Genomic DNA, 21187 nt, shown 5'->3' on the forward strand with positions numbered 1-21187 from the left:
ACTCTGACTCAAAAAAAAAAAAAAAATGTCTTACAGTTCTGAAACTAGTGATCCAAGATTGAGGTGTCAGTGGGGTCAGTTCCTTCAGTTCCAAGTCTCTATCCTTGGCTTGTAAGTAGCCATCTTTATGTTCACATGATACTCTCTGTCAACGTGCGTCTATCTCCAAAAGTGTCCATCTCATAAGAATACCAGTCGTATTGAATTAGGGCTCACCCTACTTACCTCATTTTAACTTGATAAAGATCCTATCACCAAATAAGGTCACATTCTGAAATCCTAGTAGCTAGCATATGAAGGAGGACACAATTCAACTCAAAATGATCACACATTTCAATAGCCTGACTGCAAACGTTGGAATATACATGCTTAAGGGGCAGGTACCCTCGTATAGGCCATCAGAGAGTATTTCCATCTGGGGAGTTACACTTGTAGTTTTTTTGATTTTCATCAACACAAAATGATCGTACCACCTGCTCCTCTGGCTTTCCAAAGTTACTTTGTTGTTGTTATTAAGTGATATGAGATATCTACTATACAGAATAAAGGATGGTTTAAGATATATGCTTTGTAAACATTCCTTTAAGAATTCTAAGTCCATTCTGGAATCAAGTGAGCCATTGAAGATCCACCTTGAAGCTCACTGTACCAAACTAATACCTTGGGCTTTGTTGTATTTACCTCTTACAGGGTTGGTCATAGACTTACATTTTAACTTTAGTTCTCAGAGTTTATCAAGGTGAATATTGGAAACAGGTCTTTGGATTTCTATTCTAGATTTGCTATAAAACTACTGTTGACCATTTGTTCTGAGTTTATTAGGAAAAGAGTTGTCTTTCTCAACAGCTAGCTTGTTTTTTCTTCTCTGACACTGAAAATTCCATAACTGGAACCGTCATCCTTTTGCCTTGGTGATCTGTCATCAGAATTATGCTTTCAGAGCAACTAACCTCTACATCGGGCATGTTTGTTTCTCTCTTCTTAAATCCGCATTTTAATCACTGTGTGTGTGTGTGTGTGTGTGTGTGTGTGTGTGTGTGTGTACCTAACTGTTCAGCAAGTTTCATTCTAAAACTTTTTGGAAATACGTGAATGGAGTTAGCAACTTGAAATTTAATATTTCAAGGAAAAAAGCAAACTGTTTATTCTTAATATTGCCTATTAACCCATACCCACATCTATGATGACAAAATTAATCTGAGTGACAAAGGATAATTAAGTCAATTCTCTCTGGCAACAGGTAGACTGGTCCTTTTTTTTTTTTTTTTTTTTGAGTTGGAGTCTCACTCTGTTGCCCAGACTGGAGTGCAGTGGCCGCTCCCGGCCACCGCAGCCTCGCCCTGCTGGGCTCCAGCAATCCTTCTGCCTGAACCTTCCAAGTAGCTGGAACTACAGGCACGTGCTCCCACACCAGGCTAATTTTTTTAAATTTATTGTAGAGATGAGGTCTCGCCAAGTTGCCCAGGTGGGTCTCGAACCTGCGGGCTCAGGCAATCCACTCACCTCAGGCTCCCAAAGCATGGGATTACAGGCTGAGCCACCGAACCCAGCTTGAATGGTTCTTAACAGTATAAGTATTTGTTATTCCAACTGCATCACATGGTTGACAGACAAGTACTGAATGGTTTAAGCAAATGTCACAACTGAAATAGTATGGGAATCTTAATAGGCCCAGTTAACAACCACCTGTTGTCTTTGCAATATATGACTTATTAAAGGCTTAATTAAAATTAAGTCTGCTACAAATATTTTCAATAAATTTAAAGCTGAAGTTATGCTTCCCAGTGTCTGAACACTCATATTAATTTACAAATTACTCAGGGCTAGAAGAGAATTTTGTGTCAAATCTACAAGCAAGTTCAGAGGCAATGCGTTTGAAGTGGTTTTTTTTTATTTCTGTGTTTTGCAAGTTGATTTGTTTTTGCCTGTGGTGTCACCATAATTTGATGATCATTTATGACAGCAATGCTCTATTCATGTACATTTATAAATTGGCCAACACTTGAACAAATTTCTGAATTTCTCTGACTCTCAAATCCCCCAAATCAGATAATTATACATTCACAGCAAGATTGTTTTATAATTAAATGAGTGGAATACTTCCTCTCATTGATTGATGTGTGATTCTTGGACATATTAAATCACCAACTGGGTAATAACAAAGTTCTTATCTTCACACTTCTACCCAGGAGAATATTTGATATATGGAATATTTTGTTTTGATGTTTGCTATAAAAAACTGATAGGATCAATCACAGTACAATTTTAACCCTTAGAGTTTAGATCAATCGCTGCTTCCTATGTTGTCCATAAGTTTTATTTAACAAAGGGTATCATCTAGAATCCTTGCTTACCCGACAAGTCCCTTCAGATCATAGAAAGCCCCAGAATTTCCACCACTACTTCATCTTAATCCCATTCTACCTGCTGGGCCTACTTGCCTGTGTCTGATCATTTAGTAGCACTTTCTGTTTGCGATGAGATGTGTATTTGCTGTCTTTTGTTATGATGTGGTGCCAGACCACTTTCTGCCTTGTCCTCTTGGCTCCTCTGTTCACTCTTCAGGGGACAGTCTTGAATTTTTTCATCTAAGTGGAGCAATCAGATTGGGCTGTGATATCTTGGACTGAGGCACATTGGTGTGCACAGAAATAAGTTGCCCATTTTTTACCAAAACGTATGAATAGCTCCTATGTGGATTCCACAGTGTTTTTTTTTTCCAAAAATAGATGTAAGACATATTCTAAGTCTCCATAGAAAGTCTGGAAGTCTAAAGTAGGGCGTGAAACTTTCCACTTCTCAAGTTATAGGGTGGCATATTTTCGCAAACCATTCATGAAGGTAAAACATTATAATAACAGTTTGCACTAAGATGAAACATGTTGGCATACTCCGCTTCTGTCTAGACCTTATAGATTTATGCCAAAATACAAAAGAAAAGGGTAACCAAGATCTATGAACTAAATATTTGAAGATTTTAAAGTTAATATGTCATGTTCTCTAAAGTGTTGACTTATCAAAACTGGGAAACCGATGGGTTGCTGAATGTCAGTGCCACACCTTAATCCATACATGCAATATTTTTCTTTATATATCTGGCATATTTTCATATCTTTACTATAAATACTATCCTAAGAATAATTCATTCCAGTTTATATGTAAACTTTTTCATGGAATAAGTATCTTTAAACTTACAACCAAAAAGATAAACTTATCTGTATTTATTTTTAAAGTATATTTCAGTACTTGGGAGGCTCTCATTATAGAGATATTACCAAAAGAAATAGCTGGGTGACAATTTGATATTACTTTTCAACTAAGGTTTTTTAAATGATTTGCAAAATGTTGTGTTCTCTATATCTACAGTTGCTCTTTCGTTTCTCTCCTCTTATTCTAGGAAAACCTGGAACTAATGTGTTTAGAAAATGAAGGAAACAATTTTTAATTACTGTGAGTGGTAACAATCAGAGAACACTGTCAGAACTCTAAAAATTCACCTTCATGATCCCATAATATATATTGTAGATCTGTTTGGTGACAAGACCATCTGCAACTCCTGGTGTTAACAGGAAACTTCTCCATATGACAGATTTAGTTTTCTTTTAACTACTTCAGTGTTATTTGATCCACTCGAAATGTCAGCTCTATGCTCCAAAGAAACTTGACCCTTACTCACTGTAGTGTTTTCATTTAAATGCTTTTAAAAGCAATCATAAGTGGATATTGAATAATTTTCAGACAACTAAGCCCACGGTGTGAAGACACAAGAAAAATATTCTGTTGTTAATTTACCTAATACATATTTTTGTCATTAAAGTATAGATTTCATTTTCTTAATTTTTGAGGAAAATATACATGTATAATTTACCATCTTTATAATTTTTAAGTGCATAGTTCAGTGGCAATAAATACACTTAAATTTTTTTCCTTCAGTCCTTACCTCTCCTTCTCGGCCTCTGGTAATCACCAATTTACTCTTTATTTTCATGGGATCTACTTTTTTAAATTATTCAAGTAGCAGAACTTTGTCAGATTCATAATAGGCTAAAGTAGCTTGTGGCCAAGTTTTCACCTGTCAAATAGCCCAGGTTTATAGACTTTTAGACTGACCCTCTGTATAAGATCATAGTAAAAATGGCATCATGGGCCCTGCAGTTGGCAAGATCTACCTTTGCTAATAGATTTTTGTAGACTGATGATGAAGTAAAATGGTCACTGGAATGCATTTTCCCTTCTGATCTATAGATTATTAAAAAGACAGTGAGATGATAAAAGATAGTTAAATATACAGATAACTAAAGCTACTATACAGATATACAGATAGCAAAATTACTTTAAGTTTTTTTAAAAACAGTATTTCTTTTGCATGGAAATCAAACTCTTCTGATTCTGCAGGGCTTCACTCACTGAGTGTTGCTCCATTGTTCTTTTACTTGGATTCTATCAAGCCAGGGGTGGAATCTTTTGGCTATCTCATTAGTATAGAGGATGCCTTTTCTTTTTTTTAAATTATTAAACATATTTTTTATTTTAAAATTGTGAGGTACAGTTAAGGGTTAGGTATACAAATATGCATCATTCAGGCACTCTTGTTGATAAGGGGTGTCCCCCCCATCCCCAGACAGATACTGACAACCATTAATCCCACCACCCTTGCCCTCCCTGTCCCCCCCGATAGATTCCCACCACTGTCGATCCTTTTCTTATAGTATTACGATAGATGTTCTAGGTCCACTTATGAGTGAGAACATGTGATACTCAGATCTTTGTTGCTGTGAAAGATCACTCAGTATTATAGACTCTAGTTCCTTTCAGGGCACTGCGAAATTCATGATTTTGTTCTTTTTTATGGCTGCGTAGTATTCCATCATGTATATGTACCATAGAGAGGGTGACTTTTCTAAGTTACTGTGAATGATAGTGGGATCTTTAGGGTCATTTTATTTTCAGTTAAACCTATCCAAACATTTCCATTAAGGCTAGGAATTGCACATAATATTATTCTGAGAGTTTTGCTATTTAAAAAACTTCTGGGAAAGATGGTGATTTGATGTACATTGAAAACCCTGTCAGAATTAGCTGAGATACAAGACAGGGGGACACATATCTATGCTCAAACTGGAGAACATTTCATATATCATATAAAATGCATCAAAGAATATAAGAAAGAAATAATTTGGTCCAAATTGAAGGAGGATCTTGGAAGTCTGGTATAGTGTTATGGGAAGTAAAGAAGGAGTTTCTGACATGCCCACTAGTATTTCCCAGCAAGCACTGGAGATTAGACAGAGAGGAAATGACAAAACTCTCTAAGCTGGAGTACAGTACCACATCCACAGAGCATCTGTGGGAATGAGATTGTCAGAGATGCCAGGAACCAACATATTGCCATTAAATAGTACCATTTCTTTTTCTCCAACCTTACTTCTTAACTGACAGGTATTAGATGTAAAGGTGTGCGAGATGGAAAAAGAATATATTCCCAAAGCCATTTCTGCAGTTCCAAACTTTGGGGAAAAGATAACTTTGGGGGTGGGGTCCTGATCTATGAAACAAACTTAAGCTCAACTTTTCTAAACTAGATTCTCACCAAGGTGTTGGCCCATCCAAAAGCAAGGTAACAAAAACAAAATCAAAGTGTCACAATTTTGCAGTGCAAGAGTCTCAGCCAATTTAGAGAAAAATCAGGCAAAGAAAGAAGGCAAACAGGACAAACAAAAACTCAGATTGTAGCTCCTATGCTGTCATATTAACACTGTTGACTGCTGAAGAAAATATAACCTGTCAACATTTGACCTTCAGGCTCTAAAGGGAACATGTATATAACTCACAAGTAAATAAAGAATTCAAGAAAACCGCAGTTACATTATTCTGGAGCAAACAGCAGGGACAGAAATAATCATCCACTCCAGGGTGAATAGGTAGAAAAACACTATAAACTGGAAGTTTGACAAACTATAATTATAAAAAGAAAAGGAGCAGTGGTGTCAAAGGTGACAAGCTTTGGAAATTACTATATATATAATTTTAAAATTAAGCAATATGTGTCTGTGCTTTCAAGAAATGTTGAAAAGACATTAATTCTACAAAACATGCTAAAAGATGAGTTAATAATATCATGAGTGATATTTTATTTCACAAATCAAACAGTTAATGTGATACTGTGAGGAACACAACTATTACAGCATGCAAAAATAAACAAAAATAAGTCAAACAGGCACAACCAAAGAAAAAATCATGGAGAAAAATAATACCAATAAGCAATTTATAATATATAATCATTAATACACAGAATGCTCCAATACTGGTATAAAAAATAACTTCACAAAATGAGTACATGCACAAAGAGATAACGTGATCTGAGACTGATATCAGGACAGATATTAGGAATACAAACTATAAATAACTGGTGTTCTTCAAAAAATGTCTAGAATAAATAGAACAGGAAAAATAAAAGTCCTCACGGATATTATAGATGGCTTCCACACTCATATGACAGGTTAGCCACACTTTTTATTTCCTCTCTCTTACAAATCTGCTCTACAATGACATGATAGTAATGAAAAATTGCATTAGGTCCACATGGACATAAAGAATTTGAGAGAGAACACCAGCGACAGACTCCAATAGAGTTTGGGAAGGTGATATTAAAGAGAAGTTCAGAAACTGGGCACACCACAAATGCAGTGTGAGTGTACCATGTTTGGGGTGTACCATGATCACTCACTTTCAGTGAGCCACTAAAAGCAATCCAGAACTCAGAAAATTACATACTCACAGCAAAGATTTATTATGGTGATAGAAAAAGAATCAGTAAGAGAAAAGATGCCAGTGAGTTTTGGAGGAACCAATGGACAGTCTTTCTGTTTTCTCTCCCTTCTTCACACAGAGCTCATGTTCCCTCCAACAGAGACAATGCAGCCACACGTGTGTGATAGTTCTGTCCAGAGGTCTGTTTGGGACTAATATTTTAGGATTTGTACTGGGGGACAGTCATGTAAGTACCCTTTGGCTAACAGCTACAAAAACTGTAGACTCCCAGAAGGAAAGCAAGTATTCACCACAGATAATAATGTTTGTACAAACAACCTAAGCACAGCAAAACTACCCTGCGGTGGCAAGGCAAACAGATTGAAAGCCAAGTTACCAAATGCCAGCCAAGAGCTAACCTTTCTAGCAGGCCCTTAAAAGTAACCCCAAGCCTGCTGTGTTAACACTTCTTCACAGTCCACTCCTAACATTTACAAAAAATTTCCTTCCTCTACTCCTCTGCCAGATAAAAAAAGGTTTGTTCCCTGGAGAAACTGAACTGGAATGTTTTAAGCTGAGGACCCAGGCATCATGTCATGTCTCAATGAAATAAAGGACTAAAGAGAGTAAGTACAACTCTGTGTACAGAGCTGTGGCCATCTTGGGCCATTCCACTGCCCAGAAGATTGGAAGATTCTACTCTAAAAAAAAAAATTTCCCAAGACAACATTATCTTGTATTTCATGTAAAGATTTTTCAGTGAAAATTTTATAAAGTTTTTCCATGTATTTCTCCAAAACAAAGAAACTGATTAAGTTATTTTAGTAGGTACCTGAGAGGGTTTGCTAAGTATTCCTTTTCTTTCTTTCTCTCTTTCTTTCTCTCTTTCTTTCTCTCTTTCTTTCTTTCTTTCTCTCTTTCTTTCTCTCTTTCTTTCTTTCTTTCTCTCTTTCTTTTGTGCAGCAGAAGTGAGACTTTAATGGTGGTCTCACAAGACAGAGTGTCTGGTGGGCAGGCACCAAGTATTCCTTTTTTAAACACTGCCTTTTCCTCCATGAACATGGTTTATATGGAAGTGTCACTTTCCATACAGTGGGACCCTGTCCCCTGGTACAATTTGATTTAGGTCTTGTGCCCAACTCAGGTTGAATTCCTTTTCTAGAACTAAGGAAAGCTTGAGGTCATTCTCTTCCTAGTGTCTTAAAATATGGAAACCATTGGCAACTTCACTCGCTGCCGTGTGGGTAAATTTGTTTTGCAGTGAAAGAGAAGAAAGTTCAGCAATGGAGAGGAATGGTAGCACTTGAGTACTTGGTATGAAATATTACTAATGCCAGTTACATACTTTCCCTTTCCATAATTTAACATTCAACATTTTCTTGAATTCTGTAAGCCATCTGTTTGTTTTTTTATCCTTATGCTGCTTGTGGCTGACTTTCTGTCACTGGCAAAGAAAAAAAAATGCTTTCACTAAATATATTATGAAAATAAGTTATCTGTGTTAGGCGAATTTTAAAATTAATTTCTAGTTTCATGCATTTCTTCTTGAACTCAAATGACATTTTACCAGCATTCTTTATTACCTAAGTCATTTCATCTGCAAAATAAAGGAATTGGACACTGGTGTTCAATCCTGGCTGGAATATGGAGGTCACCTGGAGATAATTTGTTTTTTTGGGGGGTTGGAATCTCACTCCTTTGCCCAGGTTAGAGTGCAGTGGCACGCCCATGGCCACTCCATTGTCGGCCTGCTGGGCTCAGGCGAGCCTTCCACATCAGTCTTCCAGGTAGCCTGAACTACAGGTGCATGCACCACGCCTGGATAATTGAATTTTTTTTTTTTTTGAGTTGTAATCTCACTCTGTCACCCAGACCTCACTCTCCATGCTTTCTATTTCTTCTTCAAGTACAAAATCATATCATTTTGTGATCCAACTTAAAGAGTTATTCAATATGCTAAGCTAACCTGAAAGATGTTATATTGGTGAAAGATTTTAGAAGCAGTGAATTGAAGTCATGTAATAGAATACATATACTTATATCTGATCTAATTTATTCATATTCAGAAAGATGTTAATCAAATATTAGATTTGTTGTTGTTCACTATTTATCATAATGATAAGGAGTGAACAAACGTTCTGAGCCAAAGAGAAAATTTAAATAATATGCAAATAATACCTGTACAGAAAACAAAGTGTTTGTAGTATTTAAGAAAAATCTGGCTGTAGAAAGGCAAATGTGTTTTAAAGAAAATAATATCAAATATGGTCATCTACAAAGAACTCAAGATTTATTTTTAAATGTCTATTTTGTGTCAGAAAACAGCTATAAAACAAAGATAAATAGCTTTTCCAGCAGGACTTTCCTGCCTTCCAGCCTGTATTGATATCATGAAAGTTCAATACAACCAGAGGTCACGACCTTCTCTCCTCCCCTCTAAAAAAATGAAAAAAAAAAAAGAAAAGAAAGCAGAAGAAACATGTTCATTTCTCATTTTCATCCATGTCTTAATTATCATCTAAAACTTTTATCTGCCAATAGTTTTCTCATTATTTTTATTAATTGAATCAGAGACAAAACACAATGCCAGCTCAAAAAGGAAAGAAAAATAAATACAAATTCTGCTTTACTCTGAATTAGTAGGGATAAAATTCATTCATGTGTAAAAAGTGTGAATACTACAAATAGATGTATAAGCATCAAATGAGCTATAAAGATAATAAGATCACATACTAGGGCCATTATACAGTGAAAAGTAGAAGTCCAAATTTGGAATCCAGGCTGTCTCAACTTCCCTATTTTGAAAATGGGGTTAAAAATTACCCACTTCAAAAACCAGATGCAAGAATTAAATAGGTTCACATATTCTATATATGAATATCATAATACCTAGAATAGGGTCATCATGAAGCAAATAAATGTCTAAGCCAAGCCTCTTTTGATGACATGTTCTAAAAAGTAAGAATAAAATTCAACTATTTTCAATGAGATCAACTCAAGAAAAAATTTGAAGAAATGTATTCAGGCATCAAGAAGCCCAGAATCAAGAATTAAGCTACTAGAACTCTAGGCAGTTATTCTCATAGTTGTTTCTCTCTCTCTTTCTCTGCAGTCACATAGCCACAACATACACGAATACATACTCTGGAACCAGCAGAAAACTCCTAGACACCCATCGAGATCCGTTTAAATATGATCGACTCTTTAAAATGCTCACAAAACCTGTAGAGCATTGATCTCCTCTTTGTGTTCCCATACACACATACATGTGGGCACACACTCTGTAAAGGTCTGTTGCCTTTGTGAGTGACAAGAGTGAGAAACTCAGAATCCATGACTACAGGGACACTCAGAGACAGTCTAGTCTTCTCTACAAATGTTTTCAAATTGCTGCCTCATCCATTTCTTAAAGTTCATGGTTCGCCTTTTTGGTTTCTGGAAATTATGTTCAGATGTTCTGGTTATCTATCACTATGTAACAAATAAGCCCAAGACGTAGCAGACCAAAACAACAACAATTTTTTTTTCTCTCACAGTTTCCGTGGTTCAGGAGTTCAGGAAGAGCTTGGCTAGGGGGTTCTCACTGAGTTTCTCATGTGGTTGCAGTCAAATGCTTTGCTGGATCTGGGGCAGGTGACTGACCAGGATTTGTTTTTCTCAACATTGTCTCAGAGCTTCACCATGAGGTCTCCATGTGGGGAAGTTTGGGCTTTCTCACTGCATGGTTTTCTTAGGACAACTGACCTACTTAACAAAGACTTAAAATCTATATAATATGTCCTATATACTGCCATAATTTCTATAACTCCCTACCACAGTATTCTGATTAAATCTTAAGGCAATTCCAGTGCTACAGCTCTGTTTATAAACTACCCCAAGTGATTTAAATCAACAAAAAATATTTATTTGCTCATGAATAAATGGCATGGTCTGAAATTTGAGCAGTTTTAAGCACAGTATCAGTCAGTTGACTGTCAGTTGGAGAGTTCACTTTTAAGATGGTTTTCTCTAGCTGACACATTAGTTGAGACTTGACTGAGGACTCATCTAGGGCTGTGGAACCAACATTTCCACATGCACCTCTTAATAGGCTTCTTGAGCTTCCTTATAGTATGTAACTTGGATTCCAAGAGTGAGTATCCCGTGAGAACAAGGGAATTTTATGGTTTTTTGAAAATCGAATCTCAGAAATCACATGGCATCGCTAATGTTACATTCTATTGGCCACAGACAACTTGCCAATATGCCAAATCCAAAGAAAGGGAATTGAATTCCACCTCTTAAAAGGAGAGTGGCAGGGTTCTTAAAGACTGTGTGGGATGGGAGTTTGTGTTGAGGGCCTCTTTGGAAAACATAATTTTCCACAGCATATTCCTGAAAACTGGAAAACATTATCTGAAATCATTGGGGCAGTGTTGTGTTTTACAATTCAGAAATGTTCAGCTGTTAGAAAGTTAACACAGTACATGTAACGCTTCCTATGTGAACTCCCCAGTTCATCTGAGAAGCAACTATAACCAAGTGTGTTAGCGTTTTCCCAGTGTGTAGTCATTCTAAGTAAACTAAATAAGCATTATAGGGAGAAGTATGTGAGTTCAGATCATATTTCGTCACCAAATGACTTTGTCACATGTTTACAAATAATAGCAATAATGATCTTGTTTCAGAACTTTGGGGGGTTTTGGATTTGCAAATACATGATTATACAGTAAAAGTTAAAATGCTTAGAAAAACATTAAAGTCTTGGTAATTTCTCATGAATATATTTTTAAATTGTTTATGGTTTTAGGTCATACATTTCTCAAGGAACAGTCCCAGTTTGCAATTTTTAGGCATTATCAAGATGAACTAAAAGTAGGATGCTAATTTAACATCTCAAGATTTAGCATATGAAGGTTTCCAAGAATTTAGGGGAAGGGAATCTCCAAAATTAAGTTGACTAAAACCATGAAGAGTGTCTTCTATCCAGACATAATAAAGAATATGAAGAAAAAAGAATGATGGTGTAGAGAAAAGGGCTCTTTTACTAACATCAGCTTAACACCAATATGGCTTAGAGGAAGCTTAAGAGCAATCTTTTGTTGGCAGTGCCGAGAGATCATTGCTTCCTTCGTAATGTAACCCTTTCAAAATGTTCAAGTTCTTCGCATGACAGATTTGATGACAATTTTTATGACCTAGAATACTCTTTTTACTATGCTGATATTCAGCCTTAGCATCAAGTGAGTACTGACTGCAATATTCAAACTTTCAGTGTCTGATCGAAATTTACTTTTTGTTACCCGTTTAGACAGTTCCATATCTAAAACGGTTACTTCTTCATTTAAGAAATACTCTTGACTCCAAAAGCAGGTTAAAAACCTTAAAATATTCAGTGTTAAAACTTTAAACTACAATAACAAAATAACACACAAAATATATTCATTTTCTTTTTATCCAAACTGAATCTACAAATATTTGTGTAGCTTGGATCTAATATATACTTCAGTAGAGTTTGAATAACAAACCAAATAACAACATTGACTTTTTTTCTTTCTTTGAAATCTAATTTTTAAAATGTCTAACCATCACTTCTAACACTTTTTGGATAGTGAACACCACTTGACTTTCATTTTGATAAAGTGTACCTTTATTCAAAATGTATAGTAATCCAGTTTTAGTAATGTTTTCCAGGAAAACTACTGTATCTATTTTTTTATATAAAATATAAACTCTAAGTCATGTATTCACCTCGCTAAACTGTATTTCCTTCCTTCCCCACCATTTCATTTCTCAGAAAGAGGAAAAAAGTAAAATAAAACTGATGTAACACTTTTAATATTAACCTCAGCTATGTCTGCGAGGATATAGAGTGATGTGATTTTGTTTCAAGGTTTTTCTTTTTCCCTTTAGGAATGTGGAAAGTTAATTCATGCCTCTGTTTTGTCCAGACTTAAATTTAAACACACCTTCTCTGTTTTATATGTCTTGTAGGACCCACAGAGTCTGAGAATGTGACAGGAGAGCCCTTCCATGTCTGGGAATGCAGCAGGGACCTTATTATATCTATTTTTAAATCTTCAAAATTCTTGTAGTAGCTGAAAGCTGGAAATTCTGCTTGAATTATCTCATTGTTGGACCTCACCTAACACCCGGTTATTCTTTCCCTCATGCTGTGCACTTGGACTCCGCTCCTGTCATTTATGTGCTGCCTGGAGTATCGTCACAGACCACCATCACCTCCACACTCCCTACCACAATACCCTGATTAATGATAAACCACTGACTGGAAAGCATTTGGATGGTGTTCTGAGGCCAAACAAAATTCCACTCTGTAAAGTAATTGAATGGTAGTTTGGTACGTTTGGTTAAATAAGGTCAAACGATATGATAGGGCAGACAATTTAAGAGACTGAAGTCTCACACTTTGGGGAGATGAGATGAGTTTTTGTTCCTTTAAATGACATTCATACATGAGCGATACTTGAAAACATGTGAAGCCACAACACCTCCAGATGCATTTTCAAGAAACCCTCCATTTGAGATTCAGCTTAATGCAATATGTATTCACTGATTAACTCCCACATGAAAGACTTTGAGTTTACTGACTTTCCTGGAGCAGGTGCAGGGATGGGCAATAGGAGGTAGAGACGCCATGCATTCTCTTTCCTTAAAGAATTTACAATCTAATAGAGATGAGACTAGGATAAAAGAGCTGTGCTAGAAATACAGCCACAAACAGAACTCAGAAAAGGATATCAATTCAGCCTGAAGATAAAAGTGATACTTTCAGGAGAGAGATTATTGGTGGATAGCAATGGGTGGATGACAATAGGTGGACGGTAAGAGGGAGTGCGATATAAGGGAGGTGGTTTTAGGCGAGAGGAACAAGGCATTTGACAGAGAGAGTACTGCAAGAAATCAAAAACTGTGAGGTGTGCTGGGACCACAAAGGGAGGTGTGAGATGGGATGATGCTAGGGATACAATACCATGGAATACTATCTTGAAGTGTTCTTCATGGTCAGCCTGTAGAGTGTGGATTCCATCTGCAGGCAATAAAAAGCCATTGAACAATTTAGCCAGGTGACAGGAGGGATTTGCATTTCTTTGAAAGGTCCGGAAGCGATAGAATAATGAGATACATCTCTGAGCTAAGGCAGTGATTGTGGAAATGAGAAGGTCGAGGAATTCGGAAGTGATACAGATCTTAGTCATTTGAGAGAAAGAAGAGGGTGTATGATGATTCTCCTTTTGTTATATCTGTTTTGATGCAGGGTATTTGGGGAAAGAAACAAGTTAGGAAGAAAAATTAATTTGTTTCTGATGAAGGTAAGTTTGAGAAGCCTGGGAGATAACCAAGAAAAAGTGATAGTAACTATGTTTGTATATACTAATAATGCAGCTCAATTAAGAGCTTTGCAGTGGAAAGTGCTCTCATGAACTCTTGAGCAAAGTTCATACATCACAAAAATATGCAAATGATGAACAAAGCATTCAGGGATGCTTCTTCCCTACAATTTTCATTCAAAAAGGCATTTGTTCAGCCACATTTATTGGAGGCTGCTAAAAGACAGACTATCTACCCTACCTGGATGAGTGAGTAAAACCCAGGTTCTGCCCTCAAGGGTTCACAGTCTGGTGGAGGAGGTTGCATGCGAACAAGCAACAGAATGTAAATAAACAATAAAGACATAGCCAGTGATTGTTTAGAACATAGCTTGTCCCAGGAGACAGTCTTGAGGAGATGACAGTGTTACAGAAAGTCTCACAAAGGACATGTAAGAAAAGTCTTGAAGATCCGTAAATGTGGATAAGGAAAAAGAAGGGAAAAAAGTACTCAAGCATAGAATTGTAAAGTTCTACATGGTGTGATGCTGGATAGTTCAGTCGTGCTAGGTCACAGACCAGACCAAAACAAAGGAATGGCTGAAGATAACATGAGACTTGCTTTGTATATTTGTTTGCTTACCTTGGGTTTTCATTTTTAAATAAAGATGAACTAAATTAAGCCAAGATTTCTCAACATCAGTATTATTGATGTTTGGGGCAGGTAATTCTTGTGAGGGCACGGGGGCTGTCCTGCAGGCTAGGGAGTGTTCATCATCAACCCTGGCCTTTACTCTTTGGACACAAGTAGCAGCCCTCAAACCTATCTGTGACAACCAAAAATTTCCCCAGACATTGCCAAATACCCACCTGGGGATGGCTAAGCAACTGAGCTGAGAATGACTGGGCTAAGTAATCCAAATTTTTGGTTTCCCAAATTGCAAATAGAAGACAACAGCTAGAAGGATCACGTGCCTGTTCTATTTTCTAGTCGTTCTGTGTTTTGCCTGCCCAGTAAAATTATATTCATTTTTAAACCAGGCATCACTGGAATCATAACGTTCTAACTTCTGAACAAAATTTACCTTATATTTGACCTCTCCACTGATTATCACTACATGATTAAATTTTACGACATTGATGCCTTATTTTCTCTCTTTTTCTCTCTATTATTTTTCCATTTTATTCCTACATTCCTACAATGCCTTATAGTGTTTAGAGTTGTCTCACAAACAGAAAGATTTAGACATGTCCAGTGGTTCTGAAGAAAGGAGGTTTGGGAGTTTGTTATTGACTAAACTTGGAAATGAGAAAGAAATAAAGATGTAGTAGTTAATGAAATACCTATACTGGGAATTTGAAGGCAGGGAAGGAGAGGAGGGAAGGAGGGAAGGAGGACTTTTTTTTTTGAGTTGGAATCTCACTCTGTCACCCAAGCTGGAGTGCAGTGGCACGCTCACAGCCACCCCAGCATCGACTTGCTGGGCTCCGGCGATCCTTCCACTCCAGTCTTCCAAAAATCCGGAACTACAAGCGCGCACTACCATGCCCAGCTGATTTTATTTATTTATTTATTTATTTATTTATTGCTGCAAGTTGCCTGGGCTGGTCTCGAACCCACGGGCTCAGGCAATCCACCCACCTAGGCCTCCCAAAGTGCTAGATTACCAGCTGAGCCACTGAGCCCAGCCAGGAGGACTTCTTCATAGTCACAACCTTTTTTCTCTCTTTTTCTTTCGAGAAGCTCAGTAAGCCTTCAGAAATAGAATGAATCATTTTTATATGAACTTGATATTCCATAGATGTCTGTAATTATGCTTGCAATGAAAACATCATGGAATGCATTGGAACAGTGCTAAGGCCTTCCAGGCTCAATATCCCACAAATCACTTAACAAAATACAAATGCAGAACAGTGATACAGGCAGGTCACCAGGTAAATAAGCTCCATTACCATTTTCTCAAAATTTTTGACACATTTAAACCTAAGAATGTCAGTGTCCTTTCATCTCCAAAATATTTAGAAATGTTTTATTTCAAGAAGAGCCAAAATAAAGACTTTTGTATTTCAAATACCTTATTTAGACGTTCAGTTGCAAATGTTTTATTTAGAAAAATGGTTAATTATTCTGCAAGACTTGCAAAATACTTATGAGAGGGAAAAAAAAGACCTTTAAGTTGGAAAATTTTTCTCAAAGGAATTCTAACTCAAAGGAATTTTAAATGTCATAAAGAACATATTGGTCCAATTTTTTTTGTTTGTTTTTTTTTTTTTTTGAGTCAAGGTCTCACTCTGGTGCCCAGCTAGAGTGCAGTGGTATGATCAAGGCTCACCACAACCTTGACCTCCTGAACTCAGGCGATCCTTCCACTTCAGTCTCCAGAGTAGCTGGGACTATAGACGTATGCCACCACGCCCAGCAAGTTTTCAATTTTTTGTAGCGATGGGGTCTTACTACATTTCCCAGGCTTGCTACATTTTATTTGCTTTTGCAGTTTATGATAGATTTTCTTTTTAATCGGCTGTTTATCCTCTCTCCTAGACTATAACTTTACCCTGTTTGTCTCAAACTCATGGACTCAAGAGATCTTCCCACCATGGCCTCTCAGAGTGCTGGGATTACAGGTGTGAGCGTGAGTCGCTGCATCTGGCCCAATTTTTCTTTTAATTTTCTTTGGATCACAGCGTATGTAGCTCACATCTGGGTTCCAACAGAGAGGCTAAGACTGTTCCCAGATCATCATTATCAGAGACAGAAACATGGAACTGAATGAAGTGGGGCTCGGGTGACTGAAATGGCAAGAGATCTCTCTGAAGGAAGCCCTTGAATCCAGGCTCCCCTCCACACCAGAGAAATGAAGTAGACCATGAAAGCCTGTTTATGGGGATGCATGGTTTCTCCTGCAGAGCACACCTGTGAGAACAGTGACCACCATGAGTGCTTTCCCATCATTTTTTGTCCCTGCCCACTCACCTGTTTCTGGACCAGCTTGACAAGGTTAGACAAGACAAATAATTTTCTGTTAACCTCCTTGTGAGCTGTAAAAAGGTGTGTTACAGTTCTTTCCCCGAAATGAAGGATTTATGACTTCCTACTATTAGTTTAGGTTTATGTTCTGGGCCTCAAGGCAAGATTTGGAGACAGCTTCACTGACCCCACAGGCCATGCTCTCTACATACCATCCTGCTGGCCTTCCTGAAAACCCAGCCCTACCTGGCAGAAAGTCTTTCCAGTTCTAGTGCCTGAGGGAAACGGACCAGACAGGGAGGTACAAGAGGCCTCTGTGGGAAGGCCTGGATGAATTAGAAACAGGCAGGGGAGAAGAGGGATTAGGGGGAGGATGTCAAAGAATGCAGAAACGTTGTGCCAAACAACTAAGCATCCTGTCTGGTTGACTAAATGTCCTTCTTCCTTCCTTCAGACCCCCAAGGAAATATTGCTTTCATTTGTTGCCTTTCATTTGAACCAAAGCTCTAGAGCTCTTCGGCCACAGATCATAAAATAAACCAATATCTAGGACCCTGCCAGGAGGCAGGAACCACATAGAGATGTTAGGAAGAAGAATCCAGTACCACGATCTTGTCACTTGTGGAAAAGCCTCCCTGCCTCAGTGGGTCCCCAGCACTAAATAGGCAGCCCTGTTGCTCTTGCATCTGTGATGTCCACAATGGATGATTCTGATGGTCCTTATGTTTGCCAGGAACAAACTAAACAAGATGCTGCCCTCAGTAAATATGTTCACCAGTAAGGAATAAAACAAAATCTTCTCAACAACCCTTTTACAAAATGTCAGGAATCCAGGGGACAAGTCTCCATAGACCAAGCAGCCAACCCAGAGCTATGGAACGTACATAGCACTTCATGTGCAGAGTATCTCAGGACATTTTAAAGGACATCGATATTTCTTGGGAAAATAAAGTGTTAACAGAAAGCACTTAAAAATTTCATGATGGAATTTTATTTACTTTTATAGTTTATGATGGTTTTTCTTTTTAATCTGGTGTTTATCCTCTCTCTTAGACTATAACTTTACCCTATTTGTCAAACACCAGATGTTTAAAAATAAATTACTTCTGCCAATATTATGTTTTTAAGAATTGCATCTTATTGCAGTTCTAATTTGCTTGCATGCAGTGTTAGCAGTGAGATTGTGATTTTTATCCCCATATGTTTAAGGGTCATTTTATTTCTTTTTCTTTCTGGTCACATTATTTATGCATTTTATTATTTGGAGGGTTTTTGCCCTTTTTATTGATTTGGAAGAGCTGTTTATATTAGTACAAGAAAATGAACCATGTGGCTGTCTCATGAATTTGAAATACTTTTTACCCTCATGCTGTTTTTATTTTTTATGGTACATTTGCCATACACTATTTTTATTTTTATTTTATTATTTCTTTATATCAATATTTTTTATTTTGATATTGTGGGGTACAGTTTAGGGTTAGGTATACAAATGTGCTTCATTCAAGCACCCTTGTTGATAAGGGGTGTCTCCCCGTCCCCAGACAGATGTTGACTACCGTTAATCCCAACTTCCTTCCCCTCTCCCCCCCATAGTTTCCCACCACTGTCAGTCTTTTTTTTTTCATGGTATTGCAATGGATGTTCAAGGTCCACTATATGAGTAAGAACATGTGATACTCAGATCTTTGTTTCTGTGAGAGGTCACTCAGTATTATTGGCTCTAGTTCCATCCAGGTTGCTGCAAAGTTCATGATTTTGTTCTTTTTTATGGCTGCGTAGTATTCCATCGTGTATATGTACCACATTTTTTAAATCCAGTCCTCTTTTGATGGAAAGTATGGTTGATTCCAGGTTCTTGCTATTGTGAACAATGCTGCGATAAACATACGTGTGCAGGTATCTTTTTGGTAGAGTGATTTGAGATCATCAGGGTATATTCCCAGTAGGGGGATTGCAGGGTCATATGGGAGGTTGATATTTAGAGCTTTTAGGAATCGCCACACTGTTTTCCACAGAGGTTGCACCAGTTTGCACTCTCACCAACAGTATAGGAGTGTTCTCTTTTCACCACACCTTCTCGAGCAACTGTTATTTTTTGAGTTATTGATAATTGCCATTCTGACTGGAGTTAGGTGGTATCTCAGTGTGGTCTTGATTTGCATCTCCCTGATGATTAGTGAGGTTGAACATTTCTTGATGTGTCTGTTGGCTGCTCGGCTGTCTTCCTTTGAGAAGTGTCTGTTCATATCTTTTGCCCACTTTATAAAAGGGTTGTTTGTTTTTTTCTTTTCAGCATTTTGAGTTCCTTGTAGATCCAAGATGTTAAGCCTTTGTCAGACTTGGAGTTGGCAAATAATTTTTCCCAGTCTGTAGGCTGTCTCCCTGCTCTCTTGATGGTTTCTGTGGCTTTGCAGAAGCTTGTCAGTTTAATGAGGTCCCACGTGTCTACCTTCTCTCTTATGGCCTGTGGGTTTCGGGTTTTGTTCAGGAATTGGATGCCAGTTCCAATTTCCATAAGGGTGTATCCTGCATTTTCTAAGGTTCTTATGGTTCGAGGTTTTATATTTAGGTCTCTGATCCATTTAGAGTCAATTTTTGTGTATGGGGATAGATAGAGATCTTGTTTGAGTCTTCTGCATGTGGTCAGCCAGTTGTCTCATTTACTGAATAGGTTCTCCTCTCCCCAGTGGTAGGTGGTGGAGGCTTTATCGAAAATGAGTTGGTTGAGAAATTGAGGGTTAGCTTCTGGAATCTCAATTCTATTCCATTGGTCTATATGCCTGTTTTTGTACCAATACCAAGCTGTTTTGATTAGTGTAGCTTTATAGTAAAGTTTTAAGTCTGGTAATGTGTTACCACCTGCTTTGTTTTTTTTTTGCTGAGAATTGTTCTGGCTATTCTTGGTCATTTGTGTTTCCATATGAATTCCTGTGTTGTTTTTTTCTAGGTCTGAGGAGAATGTTGCTGGTAATTTGATGGGTATTGCATTAAATCTGTAGATTGCCTTAGGTAGGATAGACATCTTCACAATGCTGACTCTTCTAATCCATGAACATGGGATATTTTTCCACTTGTTTGTGTCATCTTTGATTTCTTTCAGCAGTGTTTTGTAGTTTTCATTGTAAAGGCTTTTCACGTCTCTGATTAGAAGATGCCAAGGTATTTCATTTTTTTGTGGCTATTGTAATGGAATTGTGCTTTTTATTTTTTTGAGTTGGAGTCTCACTCTGTCGCCCAGACTGGAGTGCATTGGCCATTCCCGGCCACCACAGCCTCCACCTGCTGGGCTCCAGCAATCCTTCTGCCTCAGCCTTTCAAGTAGCTGGAACTACAGGCGTGCGCTACCACGTCTGGCTGATTTTTTTGAGTTACTGTAGAGATGAGGTCTCGTTGCCCAGGCGGGTCTCGAACCAGCAGGTTCAGGCAATCCACTCACCTCAGCCTCCCAAAGGCATGGGATTACAGGCTGAGCCACTGAGCCTGGCTTGGAATTGTGCTTTTTATTTGGGTTTCTGTTTGTTTATTATTGGTGTAAAGAAATGTGATTGTCTTTTGTATGTTTATTTTATATCCTGAGACTTTGCCAAAGTCCTTTATCAGTGTAAGGAGGTTTTTGACGGATTCTCTTGGGTTTTCAAGGTACACGATTATATCATCTGCAAAGAGAGATAACTTGACTTCTTCTTTTCCTATTTGGATACCCCTGATTGCCTTCTCTTCTCTGATTGCTCTAGCCAGGACTTCCAATACTGTATTAAACAGGAGGGGTGAGAGTAGGCATCCTTGTCTAGTTCCAGTTTTCAGGGGAAATCATTCTAATTTTTGTCCATTTAGGAGTATGCTGGCTGTGGGTTTCTTGTAGATGGCTTTTACTATTTTGAGGCATGTTCCCCGTATGCCTAGATGTTCAAGAGTTTTTATCAAGAAGCGGTGCTGGATTTTATCAAATGCTTTCTCTGCATCTAATGATATAATCATGTGGTTTTTGTTTTGACATCTGTTGATGTATTTAATTTCATTTATGGTTTTTTGAATGTTGAACCAGCCTTGCATCCCAGGGAAGAAGCCTACTTGGTCATGATGGATAATTTTTGAAATGTGTTGTTGAATCCGGTTTGCTAGGATCTTGTTGAGAATTTTAGCATCTATGTTCATCAAAGAT

Source organism: Carlito syrichta, unplaced genomic scaffold (genome assembly GCF_000164805.1).
Source record: "Carlito syrichta isolate Samal-C Ts95f unplaced genomic scaffold, Tarsius_syrichta-2.0.1 Scaffold316211, whole genome shotgun sequence".
NCBI lineage: Eukaryota > Metazoa > Chordata > Mammalia > Primates > Tarsiidae > Carlito > Carlito syrichta.